Source organism: Schistocerca gregaria, chromosome X, assembly GCF_023897955.1.
Source record: "Schistocerca gregaria isolate iqSchGreg1 chromosome X, iqSchGreg1.2, whole genome shotgun sequence".
Classification (NCBI taxonomy): Eukaryota; Metazoa; Arthropoda; class Insecta; order Orthoptera; family Acrididae; genus Schistocerca; species Schistocerca gregaria.
The window spans coordinates 334,814,821-334,829,943 of record NC_064931.1 but is presented as its reverse complement, the minus strand read 5'-3'; the positions used below and the strand labels follow the sequence as shown (position 1 = coordinate 334,829,943).

The following is a 15,123-nucleotide window of genomic DNA, read 5'->3' as shown; positions in this document are numbered from 1 at the left end:
TGTTGAATGTTTAATTCTTTTGACTGGAACGTTTTTTGACTAAGATTTCAACATTTTTTGACCCATTTCGTCGGCTTGACAGTGGTAGTAAATTAATATTGGTTTACGTACACAAAGTCTTAGAATCCTGCTAGCGCATTCAATCAAAATACAGTTTGTTATTGGAGGAGCACTTTAATAGAAGAGTGACTGTTAATAGCTATGAAGTGTTAATAAATTTTTGCATCCGTCCATCTTTGTGTTAATATTCGTTTTCCGATGAATATTTTTTTAACATCCAATGTATTCCGATAATGCGACAACCTTTTAGTGCTGATTTCGAGCGGTGCCGAACCTTGAACACACCGCAATGTAATAATATTTGTCATCGCTCGTTTCTGTATATTACTCCTTCGTACAAGAAAGTAATTAGCGCGTACTGCCGAAGCAAACTATTTTATGTGCTAAACTTTACGAGTGGGCGGCTGCATTGTGCATGTTTCTTAGAAAAACATATGAAAATAAATGGGTGTGTGGTGTCAGTTTTGATGGAGATCTTTAGAAATAACTCCATACTTTGTGGTTTTTGTCAGGCATCCCTCCACTGGTATTATTTTTGTGGTTTTCGGTTCAAAACTGTTCACTTCTGGTTTTCATGATGCTAAATACAAGCGTCGTCGAGTCTGTGTATTTTATTTTCTTGTTCCATTTGAACGATGCCTATATTTCGGACTGTCACACTATATTTTATGAACCGTACAACGTCAAAAATAAAGAAACTAAATAGTGCAGCTGTTACAAAGGTATAGTAATCAGATTGCAAATTTCTTTGTATGTTGATATGGCTGCCTCACATCGGTCTTTCGTCTCCAGATCATGAAGTAATTTTGTGCTGTGTCTATTATAGTAAGATAGTAATAGTTTGGAGGCAGTAGTGTGAAGGTGGCGTTTGACTTACGCCGCGAGGCGAAAGATTGAGGCCTCATCGCAAATAACACATTTTCAAATTCGGACACCGGTTCATTTCAGCAAATGCGATGCTGGTGGCTGAATGTTTTGGAACGGATGTAGGCTAAAGATCTATTCATTGGCATTTATTTTCCAAATTCTCTTGAAGCGTGTCACTCATGTCACCAATAATTCGATTTACCGTGTTTCATTATGTGATTGATATTAGAACTTGCTCATTGTACGGTGTAAATTCGTCATCTTTGCAATCCATTGTAGTTAACGCTCTTAAAATCGGTGCTAGGAGCAAAGAGCTGATTTGACGTGTTAACTGTCTGTGAGGCAGTGCAGCTTTATGTTGTTTCGGTACGGGAGAAACAGAACGTGAGCGACCTCACCTGTGTCAGGAGGCGGAACTTGGGTAGAGATGAAAGCGGAACGGCAGCCAAAGGCGCGGATGAAATGCCGAGAAAGTACTTAGTGGAGCGCGAGCAACGACCAGCTGCGCTCACGGCTTGCCACGGCTAGTATGTCGCTAATCGGCTACCGTCTCCGCCCTTAGCTAGCAGATAATGAGGTTCAGTCTCTGATACAGTTACAAAGTACATTACACTCCTTTAACAAACCAGCTGGGTTTGTAAATGTTGTAAACATATTTTGAATCGCGTAACAGCTAGCAGTAACAAATCTGTTTTGTAGAATTTACTAAATTACGATACATTTAGAGTTGCGGAAGCTCATCTTAAGTCATTACGTAATTGTAGAGTTTTAAACGGCTAGAGTAATAACAGTTTAATTTGATCCGTTGAAATGAGTGAATCGTTGGGGATGCAGAGAATGCAATGAAAATCGGTTGTGAAATACTGTAATGAATATGAAAAAAATGGAAACCTCCGCAGACTGGTCGCAACAGGCCATCCAGTACCGAACGGTCGCTGTGACACCCAACGAAATCATTTGTATGCTATATGGAGGCGTTTGAGAGTCATCACAGCCGTTGCAGTTCCCACACCTTGCAGCCGGGCAGCTGTCACTCGAGCAGCTCCTCAGTTGCCTTACCGATGCTGAGTGCACACCCGCCCTTTCTTCCGCCCAATAAAATAAAAAAAACAATCACTGGCAGTATCGAGAATTGAACCCGAGTCATTAGCATGGCAGTCAGACACGCTGACCACTAAGCAATGGAGGTAAATTTGTGCCAGACGGGAGCCCGGGTTTCCTGCTTCTTGCGAGCAGTAACCTTGACTGTTAAGCGATCTGAGCAAACCTTATGGCCCCTGTCATTGTCACTGACATTTACACCTGCCAATAAGTTTAATTACTCAAGCAGTACGCATTACATTGCAGGCTCGACATTTCTGATCGGTTTTTACTGATACGATTTCGATATCTATCAGATCGATCCATTCATCTCAGTGACTCTAATTCAGTGGATTATATATATGATCCCCAATTCGTTCCCTCAGTAGTACTGTTACTACAAACTCCGTTATAGAACTAATTCTTGTGTTCAGAAATTTTAGGTAGAAACATCAGTGACAGTGGCAGGCTTGGACCTGAACCGGGGTAGCCTAAAGGTGACTCCTAGCGATAAGTGCGACATCCTGTGTCGGATCCGGTCTGGCACTAATTTTCATTAGTTGCTACATACTCATTAGATTGAGTTGTGCTTAAACCAAGTAGATAAAATACTTTTACGTAAGTGTTACTGTTCCGTACGGCATTAGGCGCCGCCATTGCAGTTACCTGGTAAATTGATATCATCATTGTGTAACGTGTGGAATATTTAGTATTTTCTCCTCATAGATGTCAGAAGTTCGCAAGGCAATAGGACATCAGCGTAATGGCGTCCTATATTATTAAAACTTTTGAAGAACAGCGTTTTTCTACTTTGGTTAAGCATTACTCATAGATGTCAGAAGTTCGCAAGGCAATAGGACATCAGCGTAATGGCGTCCTATATTATTAAAACTTTTGAAGAACAGCGTTTTTCTACTTTGGTTAAGCATTACTCGACCTGTTAGAGCTTTGTATACAGGTAATGTCAAACGACAAGTTCCGAGACTTTTAAATGCATCGAATTAAGTCGTTCAAAACAGGTTGTAGCTGTAACTACCATTTAGACTAAAAACTAATTATAAAGCATATCTTCCTTTGCATCCTCACCGAGCGAGGTGACTCAGCGGTTGAGACATTAGACTTAACGTTCGAGAAGAGCGGGATTGAAATCCCCGTCGGGCTGTCTAGATTTAGGTTTTCTAACATTTCCCTAAATAGGACTCCTCATATACTGGTACGACTCCTCTGAAAATCACACAACCTATCTCATTCTTAAACCGTGTCCTATCGCAGCACGTGCTGCGTTGACAGGGCATCAAATCCTAATCTTTATTTGTTTCTCGTCTACATGGTAGCGCACAGTATATGTGGACCACCTGCGTGGGCGATCAATGCTGCGTAGTATATTATTATTTTCTTTTAAGCAGTTTGGATCGCCAGGATATTCCAAAACTTCTGTCAAACTTTCGTTCGTACAAAACGGTTTATACCGTTATTGATAGTAATTTCTTTCCACACTAGTGTCCAGTACCCACCGTTTTTCTTCCTACATCCTGAACCTTGTCGCTAACGATGTGTACGTTACTTTTAGAATGTGGCAGTGACTTATGGTGGCTGTGCCATTGCATTAGTTAACACGTGCCAGGAAGAACGTTCGTATATACCATTTGCCCTAGTATCATGTAATCTATGCTGTGGTTTATCGAGGAGTTTACTAAATCAGTGTACCAGACGGTCCAGTGTTAAGACAGAGCTCGATGTCCTTCTTGATGTGGCTCACCACCTTGTTTCAGAATCAATCGTCAGAGTAAGATAGATATATTTTCTACAACGATAGATATTAATGTAGAAAACAGCACGCTCATTATCAAAAACTTGCCCGAATTTCGACCTCGCAGTACAGTTAACCATACTTTGTTTGTCCTAAGTATATTTGGAGCTTTTATTTTCAGTTTGAGCGCTTGTGTCTCATGTGTTTGAAGAGTTTTCGCATACTTTCACGGAAAAATGTGTTCAATTGAAATGCTGCTTCAGCTACATCGGAAGTGCGTCCAAGAAAAGAGTTGTCGGAAGCTTCAAGTGATGTGTCCATAAAGGGCCCTAAAATTGCATTTACTTATGTGTCGAATTAACACAGTTTGTTCTCACAAGAAGAAACAAACTTTTCATCAGACATGACATGGCTAGTAATTTAATCGAATAAAAATTTTGCCTTGTAGAAACTAATAATGCTGATTAATACTTCATGAAAATGTAATTGCGTAAATTACCCTTCGGTTGGTAAATGTGTGTACCGTGTAGGAGTGGAGCGGCTTTGTTGACAAGAGTGCCGTAAATGCACAGTGGTATGACAGAGCATCGTATTCACGAACATACTGGTTGGTACTATTTTGATATGTATTTCAGTACCGTATTTTCATATTTATCGTAAATAATAACCACATTTCTGGTTAGCTTCATATAAACACAGACACCCCTGGACATATGCAAGCCTTACCTGTTCTCCCAACAGCACTATCCTGCATGCTTGAGTTGGTAAACTAAGATTTTAATTAAGTTTCCAGAACAGAGAGTAACATCGTGACCACTAAACAATAAAAGGTTACTATAATAAAGATTTATTTACGATTACGCGATTGGCAGTGTTGCAGTACTATTGCCGTCTGGCAAATCCCAAGTTGAGTGGTTGTTCTTTTCTGTGAGGAATCGTCTATTTTGGGACGAGTGAGTAAATATATCCTGCGGCCATTGACGCACTCCCTCCACAGCCGTCGTTTCTTTCATTCAAATTTCGTTTTTAATATAGTGACTTGTGTTGTAGGGTCTCTTCCCTTTGCCAGTTTCAGTTCTTCATTCAGGACGAGCTTGTATAGTCTGCGTAGTACCTGGCGTACTTAAAGAGATCCACAGAATTAATCACGCAAATTTTTCATAAATTTTCTGTATGTTTTCATAGATGTCATTTCCAACCCGAGACTCGAATGTTCACTAGCTACCACGTTTTTGCATCCATGTAAAAGTGGTTTTTGTCTCGTTCTCTTTCCTCGAAATGTATTACAGCAGCATTGAAATTGGTTGATCGTAGTTTCACAAGCAAAATTCTTTGTGGACATTCTGTGATGGGTAAGGGAATCCTTTCGAACAGTTAGTTAATTACGCCCAACAGAAGATGCACTGTCATTCGAACATTTTGGTACTGTTATTGCGCGTTTCCATTGCTTGAGTGTTGTTCTTCGTCTCTTAGGAAATGGAAATGATTATCCATAAATACCATGTCTGTGAAATCATTTACAATTTTTCTGACGGAGCTGGTATCAGTCTCCAGTTGTCCATCCCGACTTTAGACATCCCGTGGTTCTGTTAACTACATTATGGCCACGTCATTTCCAATGTCTTGCACGGATGAGGTCTCTGGCCGCATTGTTCGCGGGACGTTAAACACGCAGATACCGTCCTTTTGTTGACAGAGTCTTCAGCAGCACGATTAGCGTTTTCTACCTACTGATTATCTGTCGACTATCGGAAAACAACCACTTCGATTTTTTTCAAAACCCGTAGAGCAAGTGCCAAATCTATAGAGCTAAAGACGTATTTACTAGATTCGGAATCAGTGTAGAATTTCAATAAATATTTTAGGAATGCGATTATCCTTGTGCGGGTCACGTGTGACGATTTGCTACTGTGTCTCGGAACTGAGCTGGAATCCGGACAGCCACATTTGGCATTCAGTGCTCCACCAGTAGAATCCTGCAAGTATCAGGTTGCTCACTTAGTAGAATACTCAGCGGGAGGTAGATAGGTATCAACATTGTGAACTTTTGAAATACATTTTTGCGTTTTGTGATGCTTCTATGTGAAGGATATACTTCTATTTGTGTATCCTGTACGCACAATTTATGGTGCAAAAAAATATAGAGTGCTCAGTGCGATTCTTGACCTTCCTCACGATACGTGCGTATAAGGCCTTTGACAGCTACTAAGCAGATACCGTGTTGAAATACACTGATGTGACAAAGTCCATGAGCTCCCTCCTAATATTGTTTCGGACCTCCTTTCGCCCGGCGTAGTGCAGCGACTCCACTTTGTATATACTCAACAAGTCGTTGGAAGTCCCCTGAAAAAATGCTGATCCTTCCTGTCTCTGTAGCCGTCCATAATCGACGGTGCAGAATTTTGTTCACAAATTGCCCCTTCGATTATGTCCCATAAATGTTCGAGGGATTCATGTCGAGCGATCTGAGTGGCGAAATCATTCGCTCTAATTGTCCACAGTGTTCTTCAAACCTATTGCGAACAGTTGTGGGGGAATATGAACCCCGTGAATGGCTGCAAGTGGTCTTCAAGTAGCCGAACATAACCATTTCCAGTCAATAATCGGTTCAGCTGCACCAGAGGATCCAGTCCATTTCATGTAAAGACAGCCCACACCATTAGGGAGCCACCACCAGCTTGCACAGTGGCTTCTTGACAACTTGTGTCTATGGCCACGTGGGTTTCCGCCACACTCGAACCCTACCAGCAGCTCTTACCAACTAAAATCTGGTCTTATCTGACCAGGCCACGGTTTACCAGTCGTCTAGAGCCCAACCAGTATGTTCACGAGTTCAGGAGAGGTGCTGCTGGTAATGTCGTGCTGTTATCAAAGCACTTGCTTCGATCGTCTGCTGCCACAGCCCATTAACGTCAGATTCGCCGCTCTGTCCTAACGGTTACGTTTGTCTTACGTCCCACACTGATTAGGCGATTATTTCACGCAGTGTTGCTTGTCAGTTAGCACTGACACCTCTACGGAAACCACCCTACTCTCGGTCGTTAAGTTCAAATGGCTCTGAGCACTATGGGACTTAACATCTGTGGTCATCAGTCCCCTAGAACTTAGAACTACTTAAACCTAACTAACCTAAGGACATCACACACATCCATGCCCGAGGCAGGATTCGAACCTGCGACCGTACCAGTCGCGCGGTTCCGGAATGAGCGCCTAGAACCGCTAGACCACCGCGGCCGGCGGTCGTTAAGTGAAGGCTATCGGCCAGTGCGTTGTTCGTGATATCCTCGTAACACACTTGATATTGTGCATCTCTGAATATTGAATTCGCTAACGATTTCCGAAATTCAATGTCCTATGCGTCTAGCTCCTGCTGTCATTACGCTTTCAAAGTCTGCTAATTACCGTCGTGCGGCCATGATGGCGTCGGAAACCTTTTCACATGAAGTTCCCGAGTACAAATGACAGCTCCGCCAATGCACTGCCTAATTAACGTCTTAGTTAGATGAACTGAAAGGTGTGATGAATTGAGCCACGTGAAAAACAACGTTTCAGAACAATACGCCACTTTCGTAAACAGCCCAAGCATTATTTAAGCAGTTACACCTTTGAATTGGTTATGGGAAGTGTTTGGAGAGACAATGAGCACATCTAATCACTTTCACGAGCAGTGTCGTCGGACAGAAGTAACAGGGCGTGAATTCAAGTTGGTGGCGAGTCAGTCGGGCTGAAGAGCAGTAGGCGTTGGTAGCCCGTACTGCGCAAGCGGAGGCGCTTCCGGTGTGGCCGATAAAAGGCAACCGCCCAGCCACAGCGATACAGTTATCACTCTCCGCCTGCTCGTCCCAAAACAACTACAGCGCTGCTTCGTGCGCATTTGTTAATCCGAACGAGGCTGTTGAAACATTTTTGTTGTTTCTGCTCTGCTCTGCTCATTCGATCCAAAACAATCGTTTCAACAGAAATAGACAATATCGGTACTCTAGCAGAAAAAACTGCAACACATTCAGGGATCGTTTTAGTTTAATGAAGTCAACGCGTGTGTGCATCGGAGAGATCTTACTGGCCAGGGCAGCTGTACGCCACGAAGAGTAATTTGCCTGGCAGCAGCCGTAGGAAGACGTGCATTGCCCTGCTGAAACAACACAAACCTCCTCCCGCAGGAATACGTACAGCACTGGACTAAAAGGATCGTGAACCTAACGAGCACTTTTCTCCGGCCCAGTTACCTTGCAACACTCAACGAACACTAAAGGCGTATGCGCGTGTTAACTGATGCTGCCCTCTACCTCCACAGGCACATACATGTATGTTTGTATCGCTGGCTAATGCCCTGTGCATCATAATGCGCACCATGGGTGCTCACACTTTTCAGCCCTGAGATCTACTACATGCAGGACTACTTTTAGAGACCAACTGACTTAAAAATTCGTGAAGGCTTAAGCACAAAACAAGACCGAAGCCAAAACTAACCATTTTAATTAGATAATAAAGATAAAAGGTAATTTTCTCTCCATCAAAATCTTTAGGCCTACTGCTCAGTATTGAAGATACTACGCATGTGAAAAAATATGCTTCATAAATGTTTTTTTTTTCATATACGCGGTTTTGCAGATCACCATCAGATTTATTATAATCTGGCGAAAAATTTGTCTGAGGCAACCTTTCAGATTGTGTAAGATGAGTATCAGTCATTTTATTTTTACTGTTAGATTTTAGTATGTTCATCGGTGAAAACGCTTTTTTCACGTAGATAAGTTGATTCAAAAAACGATAAAACATTCGATGCTACTTTTACAATGTTTTGGTAGGTTTATACACTTGATAATTTCCGAAAGTTACCTTCATTGTGTTTTGACTTTAAGGAAATGTAATTTTGAAATCGAATTATTTCCTTTTCAAGTTCGGTCTCATTAAAAGAGCACTGATTTGACTTGAAATATCTTCCACCTCCATTTTCTGGAAAAACTGAACTATGAAAGCTAGACCAAGTTCCATTTCCTTGAAATCTGAAAATCGGTTTTCAAATTCTGTCTTCAGTGTTGTTGTCACGTTTGCCATATACGTCTTTGCATCTCCTTGATCCAATGATGCTTCTTGATCTGACAGTTCTGACTGTATTTAAGGAAAGTGTTTCATATTTAATTTCTGAAACTGTGCTATCCAGTGGTAAAGTTCCACAGCAAACCTTGAGTGAGAGAGAATGGGTTCGAAATGGTTCAAATGGCTCTGAGCACTATGGGACTTAACATCTTAGGTCATCAGTCCCCTAGAACTTAGAACTACTTAAACCTAACTAGGACATCACACACATCCATGCCCGAGGCAGGATTCGAACCTGCGACCGTAGCAGTCCCGCGGTTCCGGACTGCAGCGCCCAGAACCGCACGGCCACTGCGGCCGGCGAGAGAACGGGAAGACAAATCTTAAGTTTTTTTTTCAGTTTCATAAATACTTAATATTATTCGAAGCACTTAATTGGAGTGAATGCTGCTTGCCGTAATGTAGTTTCTGCACGATGCCCTATAGTACAATTGGCCCTACCATGTGCTGGGAAAGGAAGAGCTAGTCAACAGTCATATCCACGTACAGCTTTCCAGTCGCCTGTGCGTGATAGAGTGGTAAAAAATCTTTTTCAAACTTACCTACCGGCAAAAAGAATATAGATTCGTAACAGCAGGTTGTAAACACAGTTTCTCTTACTGAGGGAATTTTTACCACTGCAGTAGCTTAAATTTGGTAGTAGTAACGTCATAATTCATTGTTCGAGAGCTAAGACACTGCATTGGTGTTGTGGCCGAGCGAGAAGGCCTAATAATTAAGACACTGGATCTGTATTGTAGAGGAGTAGCCATCCAGATTTATTTCCTGTGGCCGATGGCGGGATGCTTGCGTAAAAGTGACCGCGGCTCATTTGCTGCCTAGCGTTATTAAGTTAAGCTAATTCTCAGTCTCTAATGACATCGACCCCGACAAAACATTAACGCTAACTTCCCGTTAATTTGTACAGAGCGCAGCAGTTGCGTGGTTGTATTTTAAATCAGTGTGTGTGAGAGTCACCGGCATCAAAGTCTACACTGTTCCATTGTCCATTAATTACTTATTCCACAGTGCCGTTAGGAACCAGTCAACAAATGCTGTATTCCTTCTGGCTATAAACATTGTTAATCAGTTTTGTTTACTGTCAATTCTGCTTTCATGTTCGTTTAAAAGCTATGTATGTTAAAATGCAGTAGACAGTAACTGATTGTCAAAGCACCTCCACAGCATTGCAGTTCACTGTCCATGTTCATTTCATTCAGAAGACCAGTTTTTTTAAAGCTATCGTCTGACTGGCGCTATTGAAAACTCTCCTGAACCTGCTAACGGCCTAGAAGATCAGTGAAATAGTGGATTGGTATCCAGCTCAGAGAGAGAAGGCGCAACTTATGGTTAAGCTAGAGTTTTTTTTATGCCATTATTGCTTTGCAGTTCCTTAGCTACTTGAACGATAGCATGATGACAAAATGCAGTAAACAGCCATACTTTCTTTGGCATAACGATTTATTTCGTGATAACCAGTTTCAAGCCTAAGATCTTCAGGTAGCAGCATAAATCTCATGTTGCATTACACTGTTAATTCTCATCTAGTTTGCTGAAAGAAAAGAGCAGCAGCAAGATGAAATTTTACGCAATTGAGAGTCACAGAACTCAGAACTGGTATGTGGGTGACATATAGAGAAAGGATTATTTCCGTACTGGTAATTAACATCGATCATAGTTCGCAGCGTGGGGTATACACGCACTGAAAATATTCCAATCAGCTGGCCGAGTATAACTATCCCACAAATAGCACCTCACTCCATATGTAGAACGCAAAACAAATGCATTTGGTGGAAGCATGGCTTCACAAGTCAAGTACGTAGAGGGAGGCAGATAACAGAGTGCAAATCACATATTTCGTCTGAATCACGAAGAGAAAATTGTGAGGTCTATTGTGTCACTCGCTCAGGCACCAGACTTAATCGAAGACGCTAGACTCGTATTCTTGCTACTGACATAGGTATTGTGTGGTTTTCCTAAAGCGCTTCAGACAAATACGAAGATGGCGCTTTCAAAAAAGCAGCACTTGACGGCCACCACACTTTTTTTTTAACCGAGTTGGTGCACAATCTGTGTTGGCCTCAACGTCTAAGGGACGATAAAATTTAGTCTTCCTACATTTTCATGTATGATGACTTATAAGGTTGATAACAGGCGAAATCGTGAATCAAACGTGTATCGTTCTATATCATGCTCTTCAAACTACTGTAGTAAAACGCTGACCGTAGGTTCAAATGGCTCTGAGCACTATGGGACTTAACAGCTGTGGTCATTAGTCCCCTAGATCTTAGAACTATTTAAACCTAACTAACCTAAGGACATCACACATATCCATGCTCGAGGCAGGATTCGAACCTGCGACCGTAGCAGTCGTGCGGTTCCGGACTGACGCGCCTAGAACCGCTTGGCCACCGCGGCCGGCGCGCTGACCGCAGGTGAGAGACTTTGAAACGTCATGTGAAGCAGGGAACACATGTTTGTGCTTCTGTCCACGTAACTCACTCCATGGTTCACGGTCCACTCAAGATATGCTGCTATCCTAACTGTAACTGTCTTTGGGTTATGGACTAAACTATTAAGGAATGTGTGCTAGGAGCCAAATTTTAAAGAATGTGTGTTGAACAGTTACCTTGCGCCTTTCTTGACATTCTACGCTATTTTCATTTGCATCACAGAGTACAAGTTTCTCTGCTCTAAGTTTAACCAAACCGAATGCCCGACGTCCACGTCACTGACAATGGCACTGTCATAAGCAGCACCTTATCCCATTGGTTTCACCCGCCATTCATCTCCTTTCGATAGATAGTGCGACGTAAGCACATTAACATGTGACGAGTCTCTACGTACATCCATCAGTTGTCCGCAACCGATCGACCGAGCGAGGCACTGGACGCCTATTCCGAAGGATTTGGGTTCAGATCCCGTCTGGTCCTCAGGGTTTTAGTGTGTTCTGTGATTTCCTTAAGTTCCTTAAGGCAGCCGCGAGGATTGATTCTTTAAAAAGTCAAATTCCTACTTGGTGTTTCGTTACTCGAGCTTGTGCCTTTGCTCTAAGGAGCTCACTGTTGAGAGGTTAAACCGTGACGTCTCTTTTCGTTTATATTACCAGTCGCCAGACTATTAAACCTTTGCTTTTTAATAAACAGTGGCAACGTCGAGTAAATATCTGTCGCTGGGACCCATTATAATACATTGACTGGAGTTGGTGAATTTTAAGCTCAAATAAAGTCTGACACCTGCGACTGATTAGAATAAGAAATAATCTTACGCCTACGATGCTTATTCGATCGGCACTACGAGAAACAACGCGTCTGGACACCAGTAACATAACACCTATTTTTTAGTTACGTTGAAAGTTTGAGTCCTCAGACGCAATTGTAGTCTTTGTAGTCTACGTCACACTCTTTTTGGAAAGACCCTTGTGTTCTATTATTACCTTTCCCAAATTAACTTTATCATAATCGCTGAATATCAACTACCACGATAGAAATTAAAGCCAATGTAAAAATGGATGGGGTCATAACTGATCAGGTGAAACAATTTTATCACCTCCGTAGACATTCACAGAGGACAATAGATGCTTAATGGAAGTGAAGAGGATTTCATTGGCAAAGCGTTTTAACCAGCAAACATTTTAACATAGATGTTGAAAATTACTTGCAAAATAATTTCTATGGAATACACTGCTTTATGGAAGTGAAAGTTGGACTCTTAGTAAAATGGAAAGGAATCGAGTTGAAGGTGCCGATGTGGCGGAAAGTGACAACAAAGAGCTGGACGGGAAGAAATAACCAACCTGGAGGGTTCAAGGGAAATCAACAAGGAGACAAAATTAATAATCTTGTCAACGAAGACTAAAAAAGGTCGATTAGGGGAAAAATCATGACAGATGGTGTGTGAGCATATTTTTTATACGTTGTCTTGAATCACTCGAAAATAGTAGCTTCTAGCGAAAATGTTTCCCAGTATGTAATTAAACTGCGTTAAATGGGAAGTGGTTTAGACGTTCTATTATTTTTTTCTCAAGGAGTAACAGTTTGCGTGTTGCAGGCTTTTTTAAAAATCGCATGTTAGTAAAAATAAGGTTTTAACGATATAAAGTTAATGTTTGTCTTCAAATAAAGTTGGATAACAACAAATATTAAATGCGTGTACCACGTCTATTTGCAGTAGAGCCGTATTAAAGGATACATTGTGCTCCAGGGATGCACAGGGGGGGGGGGGGGGGGGGGGGAAGGGGGCAATGTGTGGGATAGGTAGGTAGCTGGATTGTGTTCATGCACTTCCCCCCCTTCATAGGTCTGCAAAATGAATAGCGAGGAGGAGATTCTCCACTCCATCAACCCCAGTACCTCACAAGAAGCAACTAAGGGGGGGGGGGGGGGGGGGGTGTCTCACAAAGTTGTACTGACCGTCCACAGCGCGCATTATGAACCACCGGCAACACAGTGAACAGACATACCCGGAGGTTGGTATTTCCTTAAAATACGTTAACACTACAGGGAATGCAACTATGAGTTAAAATAATAATTCTAACACAAGAATGCATATGGAGAAAGCCTACGTAAATCTTTGCACACTGTTCTACACTGCTAGAGGGAAAGTGATTCATAGTTATCCTGTACGACAGCTGTAGTGTTCTTCCGGGAAAGGCAACTTCTCCCACTGTGAGCACTGTTCGATTTTCAGTTAACAGACAACACCTCCCCACTATTTCCTGAATATGTGAATAGACAAGATAATTTCACCGAGCTCGTGTTATATAGTAGAGTTATTTTCAGTTATTGAATGCGTACTTATTTGCTGTTGTTAAGTGAGCTATTATGAAAAAAACGCAACAGGCGGAGCTGTTAGCTGTCTACCACACTGATGAGTCTGTCGTGAGTGTGAGGTGCTGTCAGCATGTATTCAACAATGTTGATGTCATTCTCTCCACTACCACTGTCTGGAATACTCTTCACAGCAGAGGGTATCCAAAGCATCACCCCAGCCTCACCTCTCCTTACACTTAAAGACACCCAGAGGCTTAAACTGCATTCCTCTGCAACAGAAGTAGATTACTTAGGTGTTACATAACTTCAGATGCTTCAACATAAGTCAAGCAATGCATTACAGCAGATTATTGTTCTAGACGTGAACATGGTCAGTCTCGTTCCATCAGATATACTCATACACATCTTGGAGGATATACTGTGGATGTGTGGTAAATGGCTTCACGCAGTGCAGCCAACTCTGAGTGCCACCAATTCTTCAACTGATTTTTTTTTTTTTTTTGCTACGTCCATTACCGTAATTAATGGCGAGAGAAGTGCAATAACTTTCTGATCATTCACTAATTCACCACCAAGTGACTGCAACACATTTAAATGGCTTTCCAATGTGCCGTCAACGATAGACAGCAGAAAGGTGTCATATTTACAAATTCACTCCCTTTCCCTCCAACAGTGCATAGGTCCCTGGCAACGTCACACTTACAAATTAAGCACATCTCAGCCATTGTTTACAGGAACGTATTTACATAAAAGATCGCTAATGCTGGGGAATTAGAGTCTGTAAACTGAAAATCGAGCAGCACTCCTTTTCAGGGAGAACATGACTGTGAATCAATTTCCCCTCTAGCAATTTAGGAGAGTGTGCAGAGATTTACGCAGATAATGTCCGTATGCGTTACTTACTTTAGTATTATTAATAACTCATATCTGCGTTCCATGTAGTGTTAACGGAACACAATCCAGCGACCTACCTCCGCTCACACTCTGCCCCACATACACCCCCATTCACCCTGTTACTTAATATTTGTTGTTGTTGTTGTTGTTGTTGTTGTTGTTGTTGTGGTGGTGGTCTTCAGTCCAGAGACTGGTTTGATGCAGCTCTCCATGCTACTCTATCCTGTGCAAGCTTCTTCATCTCCCAGTACCTACTGCAACCTACATCCTTCTGAATCTGTTTAGTGTGTTCATCTCTTGGTCTCCCTCTACGATTTTTACCCTCCGTGCTGCCCTCCAGTACTAAATTGGTGATCCCTTGATGCCTCAGAATATGTCCTGCCAACCGATCCCTCCTTGTAGTCAAGTTGTGCCACAAATTTCTCTTCTCCCAAATTCTATTTATTACCTCCTCATTATTTATGTGACCTACCCATCTAACCGTGAGCATTATTCTGTAGCACCACATTTCATCTACATCTACATGACTACTCTGCAATTCACATTTACGTGCTTGGCAGAGGGTTCATCGAACCACAATCATACTATCTCTCTACTATTCCACTCCCGAACAGCGAGCGG

General features: G+C 42.1%; 1 protein-coding gene across 4 annotated transcripts in view; it reads left to right on the top strand.

Moving 5' to 3' along the window:
• LOC126297547 (membrane-associated guanylate kinase, WW and PDZ domain-containing protein 1) overlaps positions 1 to 15,123 on the top strand; it is a 376,107-nt gene that overhangs the window by 142,547 nt on the left and 218,437 nt on the right. The gene's annotated exons all lie outside the window — the stretch shown is intronic.